We start from the raw sequence: 6,677 nt of genomic DNA, 5'->3' as shown, positions 1-6,677 counted from the left end.
ACGAGGTCTGAACTTTTGCAGCTTGCTAAGCAGCCATCTTCTTACCAAGAACTCAAATTACTTCCATAATCACTTTTTTTCAGGCACTTACAGTTGTCAACATGGAATCTAGAGGTCCTGGGACTTGTAGCTTGGAGGGATTTGGTGATCCCCAGTTTATTAGTTGGGAGATAGAAACCCCAGGTTTGACCTGGTCACATGAGAATTCCTCCCTGAGGGAAGTCCTACTTCACTGATCTCAGGCTAACAAGAGACTTTAAGATGTTTAGTGACTCTTCTAGTGTCCAGAAGTCTCTCCCAGTATATCACACCCTCCTTCCGAGGATGGAACTCAGGACCTTCAGCTTGCAAGACTGATGCACTGCCTATTGAGTCAAATCTTAAATATGTGACAAGGTCAAACCTGGGGTTTCTAACCTCCAAACTAAATAAACTGGGGGTCACCAAATCCCTCCAAGCTACAAGTCTGGAGACCTTCAGATTCCATGTTGACACACTTAAAACTGATCTTGCTCATGTTGACCTAAATGGTGTCCACGTGGAATCTAGAAACCCCAAACTTATAGCACAGTATGATCTGGTGAACCCAGTGACTCTTCTTTCCTCTGAAGACCTCTTCCAGTATATCCTCCTTCCAAGGATCCAACTCCAGACCTTCAGTTTAGGAGACTGACATGCTGACTACTGTGCTAAAGAGTCACTCAGCTTGGATTTAACCTCCACTAAGTGGATTGTCTTTCCCCTTAGGGTCCATTATGCAGTCTGAAACTTCTAGCCTGAGGTTTCCTTCAGGGTGGAACAGTGAACAAGTACAAACTTTGGGTCTTCAACTTAGAAGCTAGTCCCAAAACTTGGGGTTCATTAGATCTTACTATGCTACAAGTTTGGGGTTTCTAGATTCCACATTGGCAATAGAAAGCTTGGTCTCTTTTTTAACAGGGCCCCTTTCTTAATGGTTTTGAGAGGGAAGCTTAAATTATTGACTTTTGAATGCCAACTTCTTACTTAATTTCCTCTCTATGACTTTCATTAATTATATTTACAAAGGAGAAATGAAGAAGTTAAAAGCATCTCTCACCGAAGCAGTATAATCTCCTTGGGGAAAGCAGGTTTTTATCAGACTAGTTTTCTTATCAAGCATTCAGCTCCTGTTGTGTATGGCTACCTCCTTCAGAAGGAAAAAATGTGAAAAACATACATTTAAGAACTATCTAATCAATTTTCATAAAACTCCCTCAAAAGACAAATAGAAGTCAAATGTTTTTTCTAAGGTTTTTGTGTCAGTCCTCAATATCTCATACAAAGTTATTTCAGTGGACTGAGTTCCTCCAGTTTTATGTTTAAAAAAAATTAATAAACAAAGACTAAAATTTGGCCATCAGACACATGATGAAAATACTAGATTCATATTTATTATCTGAGATGTTCAAAAAAGGAATAGAGACATTTTGTTTAGATTATTTCTTTCTGAACAGATTGACTAAAATACAAGATCCATTCAGGGAAAATGCAATATGTAGAAATATAAGTGGCTGGGTGCAAAAAAAAAAATAGCATTCAAAGTAGACACAACTGTCTCCTGTAGAGGCCAATAATTAAATTTCTTTTATCTGGTGGAAGAAGCACTGTCAGTTTCCTATAATGAACTCACGGCACCTCAAGGCTTTTTCATTTTAGCACTTTTACTGTCATGCATCAAAGCTGAAATTATAGAGCCCATGTACTTTATGATTGAAGGGAACACTCTGCATATATGATTGGGCATCACATAAGTTCTTGAGTCCCTGTGCCAGAGAATTTTCATTGTTGCAAATTCTCTTATTAAAAGAAATCAGAGGAAAGAAAGAAAAAATCTCCATGATAAAATTTCAATACAAACTTGAGGGAAAACACAACAAAACACAGATGATGATATTAGCTAAGCCATTAGATCCAAGTTAACTATATAAGAAAAATAGAAAAATGAAGAATTATCCTATATTTCGAGTAGTTCATATCATGTAATTCTGAGAACTAGAGAATGCAAAGAAAAAATACTCTTCATGAATGTTTTATTTTCATAATGAAAGCATTAAAATATTATATTAAGTATAGTTTGTTATCAGTATGATTAAAAAAACCATGGTATTGAAAGGGAGGAAAAGGTCTTTTTTTGTTGTTTCAGCTACATTTATTCAACAACTGAGTCCAATCTAACCAAAAATTACCCAGAGAAATGATTGATTTATTTGGGGGGAGGTAGCAAAATGATTTTTGTGGACTGCTTATTTTTTTTAAAAGATTAAATTTTATTCTCTGTGCCAAGAGGTTTGGAATACCTAATGATCCAATTTCCCTAAGGTTTCCAGGTAGGTAAAGAGGTAAGGGCAGTGAGAGGGAGCTGGGTTAAAAACACATCTTGAAACTGCTAACTTAAGGTCAGAATTTGCAGGATGGAGACAATAGAAACTCCTCCCTTAGCAGTTGCCCTATGAAAGTACAGAACTTAGTGCTTCATATTAGTGCTGTCTTCCTTAAAGTAAATATATGTGAAGGGTCTTTGAATTTGTTGTGTTGCACGTTATTTTGAAATACAGTCCCTTGCTATATTGCAGTTCACTTATCAACTTCCCTATATTGGGGTTTTATATATATATATATATATATATATATATATATATATATATATATATATATATATATATATATATATATATATATAAAATTCTGTACTGTGGAGTTACACTTATCTGGGCACACTATTGACTGATGGAATGAAAATGAAAGGTGACCAACCCCAGAGCTGTGTTCTGTAGCCTGGACTCTGATTGTCTCAGTGACTATAGGTTAATAAGAGTATGGAAAAGCTTTACAGGAGAGTGGGGTTTATAAAGACTTTATATATATATATATATATATAATAAAAATAAATATAATGTAACTACTTCATGGATTTTCACCAATCACAGGGGTCTCTGAGTAACTCCTATGATAAGTGAGGGATCACTGTCCTGTGTGGACCCAGTACGCTAGACTGACAGATAACCTCAAGTAGGAATTTTGAATCTGGGATGAACACTGCAAACTCCATTGGGACAAGGGACATTAAGGACATCTTCAATTCAGTGTAGACCCCAGGATACCATGAGGCCACTGCTGGGAGGGCTGCAAATTGGTACTCTCAGACACGACCTATCCATTGGGTCATTTTGATGCCTTTCTATTTTCATGATTGTTCTCTCTCTCTCTCTCTCTCTCTCTCTCTCTCTCTCTCTCTCTCTCTCTCTCTCTCTCTGTGTGTGTGTGTGTGTGTGTGTGTGGTGAATTCAGTATAAAATTTTATTTCAGAAATAAACAATTATAAATGTTTATGCACATTTAGTTGGTCAAGTATCAAACCTCAGTCGAAACCACTGCATATCCACATTAAAACAAAACAAAAAAAATTACAAGTCATGAATAAATGCTCAAGGACTTCTTTACCCTAAGTAAAAAAATATGATAAACTTTCTTGCACACTGAACATTTTATTCATTAACTTAAAAGAAACTGATTTTATTTATTAACTTTAAAAAACCCTAAAGATGAATACTAAAACAAAAACATTAAGTAGTAATGAGTGTCTTAAGATGATCATGGTACTTCATTCATTCACTTTTCCATACAAAAGACAGCATTACAAAGAAGAATACTCACTGGGTTCACTGTTCCCCCCTCCCCCAGAGGTTTTCCAATGACCACCACCTCTCTTTCCATCCTCATAAGTTCCAATGTAGTGTCACATTATTTCTTGAGATGGGTCAAAGTCTGCTAGTTTTAACTGATCCATTTCTTCAGTCTACTATCTTTCAGGAAGGAACTTTTTCAACAAAGTTCACTTATCTGATGAAAGAAAGCCATTCTCTGGGAAGTTTACCATAAATTCAATTATCCAATTCGTTTCTCATAATGTCAGCAATAAACAGGCATGCCTTCATTCAGCACATATTTGATATCTTCATATTTAACAATCTGACCAAGATGAGAAGTAATGACTATAGGTTGATTATCAAGAACTGATATCAGTTTCTAAAAGTCAAACAATGCTTACACCAAACAATGCTTTACTCATTGTGTAACCTATAACGTTCTGATCCAAAACAATGATAGTATTTCCTGGCTCAAGACCTGGCTTCTGGTCACACTTATTATGAAATATTATCTTATAACCATCTTTCATATTTTTGTCAACTTGAACCCGCAGAATTATTTTTTGTTGTTGTTGAACAATTTTCCTTCTATTATAATTTTCCCATCTATCTTTAGGACTCATTTGTTACTCATGCCCTTGTGTAACAGTTAAAATGAGGCAGGTAGAAATTAGTTTCTCTCTGCAAGGAGTATTATATTTTTTTAGAGGTTTATTAAAGGTTAAAGATTAAAGAAAATACAGAAGAAGAAAAAACACATGCCTAGGCCAGCCTAGGCCAGATAACCTCACATCACGGAAGAGACTCATCTGCTCCAAAACGGAAGTCCAAAACAAGACCCAAAAACCTTTTCCACCAGCTTAAATCCTTCCTCGATCTCGGCCCACCTCAGAATTCCCGTGAGATTACAAAGCATTTTGGGGAAGTGGAGCAAAGGCTTGTGGGGATTGTAGTCCTGTACTCTAGTCTATTTTTTACATTTGGCATTCCATGCAAACATTCCAGGTCCTATTTGATGAATTCTCATTTGAATTCCAGTACCTTTGCAATTGGGACAAGGGCAAGAATTCCTTTTTTATTACCCTGTCCTTTACATTTATCCTAAGTTACATTCTTTTGCAAAGTCAGTTTTCTTGTTGCACCATTATATAAATCTTTTAAGGTTACTGACAACTGAGGAACATTTTTACCTCTCCATTCCCTTTGCCTTCTTCTGCTTCCTCCAAAAAAACCTATCAAAGACATTCATTGGAGAACCAAAACCACCATCAGAGCCAACTTCTTTGATGGTTTGTTCTCTGCCTTTGTTGAATATCACTTTTCTTTGCTTCAAAAATAACTTGGTAAACTTTCTCCTTCATTTGGATTATGTGGGTGATACTTCAAGGCTAGTTTTCTATGTGTCTTTTTTTTTAACTCTTCTTGGGAGTCTGGTTATACTCCCAAAACATCATATAGAAGTTTTTTTCTTCACCATTTTCTATAGTCCAGGAGCAATGCTTGCAGTATATCAGGTGTAGAAATGCTCTCATTGGAGGGTGGGTGAAAAGGGACCATCCAGGATTAAGGTTAAGATGTTTGGGGAGCAATTGCAAGAAAGATGGACAGGGGGATTGAGTTCTTGTGCCCTGAGCTCGGGCAGTGACATTTTCTACCCTATGTTTCTCTCTAAGTTTTCTGGGAAGTTCCTACATGACTATTCCCAAATTATCAGATTCTCAAGTCAGTTATTTCTTCACAATTAACATTCAAGAAATCTGATCAGTAATAATGCTGAGAGGAAATGGGATGGGTGCTGAAAGATAACTTGAAGCTAATTTTCTCCTTCTTAAAAGCTCCAGAAGAAAAAAAAGGCTTCAAAAATATGTTGGAGTTAGAGAAGACATTAGGGAGCTCTGTCTAAAAAGAGACTGAACCTTGCCAGTACCAATTTCAGACTCAGAAAGGAGCCATCAGATATTACCGCTGTTTCCTTGTGGGAATCTTGCTTTCTTTTCCAGTCTTATTAGACCGTGAGTGGCTCATTTGGTCACAACTACAATGCTTTCCTGCCCTGAGCTGGGCAATCCTTCTGATGTTCTGGATGTGCCTTCCTTATGGGAGTAAAATTGCTATCAGCTGTCTTTTAAATATTCCTTTGATAGAAAAAGTTGTCCCTTTAATTGGGCTAATACCCACCTTGAGATAAAGTCTCTGCCTCTATAGCCTAGTTAGGGCTCTGATTTGGTATTCTCTATAGAAGTTGTGCCTCAAAGGTACGACCACACATATGGTGTGGTTATAAATCATTTGGATCGACAATTTAGAGAGAGCCAAATTCACTTACTAATTGTTTAATCCTCTCATTGATCCTCACAATCAAAATGAATGGGAATTTTATCTAATTAAATGTCAGGTTATTTGAGTGTATCGTTATCCTCCAGATTTCATTTATCTTGGGAATTTTGAGCTGTTTCAAGTGAACTTTTTCTAAGAATTTGGGGGTTTGGGCAGCATTTTATAAAGCTTAACAAACACAAATTCAAAAATTGACCACGAAAGGTAAACTATAGGATAGAAATGACCAAAATGACATTGTTTTAAAATAACATCAGGCTTGATATGGCAATATATTCACGGTGAAGTGACCTTGACTTGAATCCTAGTTCTAATACTAGTTATATGATTTGGAAACTCATTTCAGCTTTTTTATCAGTTGCCTCATTTTTAATGAAAGGATTGGACTAGAAGGAGCTTTAAGATTCTTTTTAGGTATAAATCATAGGTATAAATTTAGGTATAAATCAAAATTTGCATTTTAAATGCAAAATACCATTGTGATATCAACTCTCCCCTGAAACTAGTTTGGATATGTATAATCATTCCACATTTATCAGTGTAGATAAAATTTATTTTCTTCCCACCCCAATTTGTGGGGAAGAAAAAAGAAACATTTGAGTAGGAGGAGTTGCAGTAGATAATTTGCTATAGAAGTATCTATGTATTATTAATATTATTTTTGAAATCATT

At 35.9% G+C, this 6,677-nt stretch overlaps 1 pseudogene; it reads right to left on the bottom strand.

Moving 5' to 3' along the window:
* Window positions 1-3,757: 3,757 nt before the first annotated feature.
* On the bottom strand, window positions 3,758-5,693 carry LOC100617215 (dnaJ homolog subfamily A member 1-like; annotated as a pseudogene).
* Window positions 5,694-6,677: the final 984 nt, after the last annotated feature.

This window comes from Monodelphis domestica, chromosome 2 (genome assembly GCF_027887165.1).
Source record: "Monodelphis domestica isolate mMonDom1 chromosome 2, mMonDom1.pri, whole genome shotgun sequence".
Classification (NCBI taxonomy): Eukaryota; Metazoa; Chordata; class Mammalia; order Didelphimorphia; family Didelphidae; genus Monodelphis; species Monodelphis domestica.
This window is presented reverse-complemented; position numbering and strand designations above follow the sequence as displayed.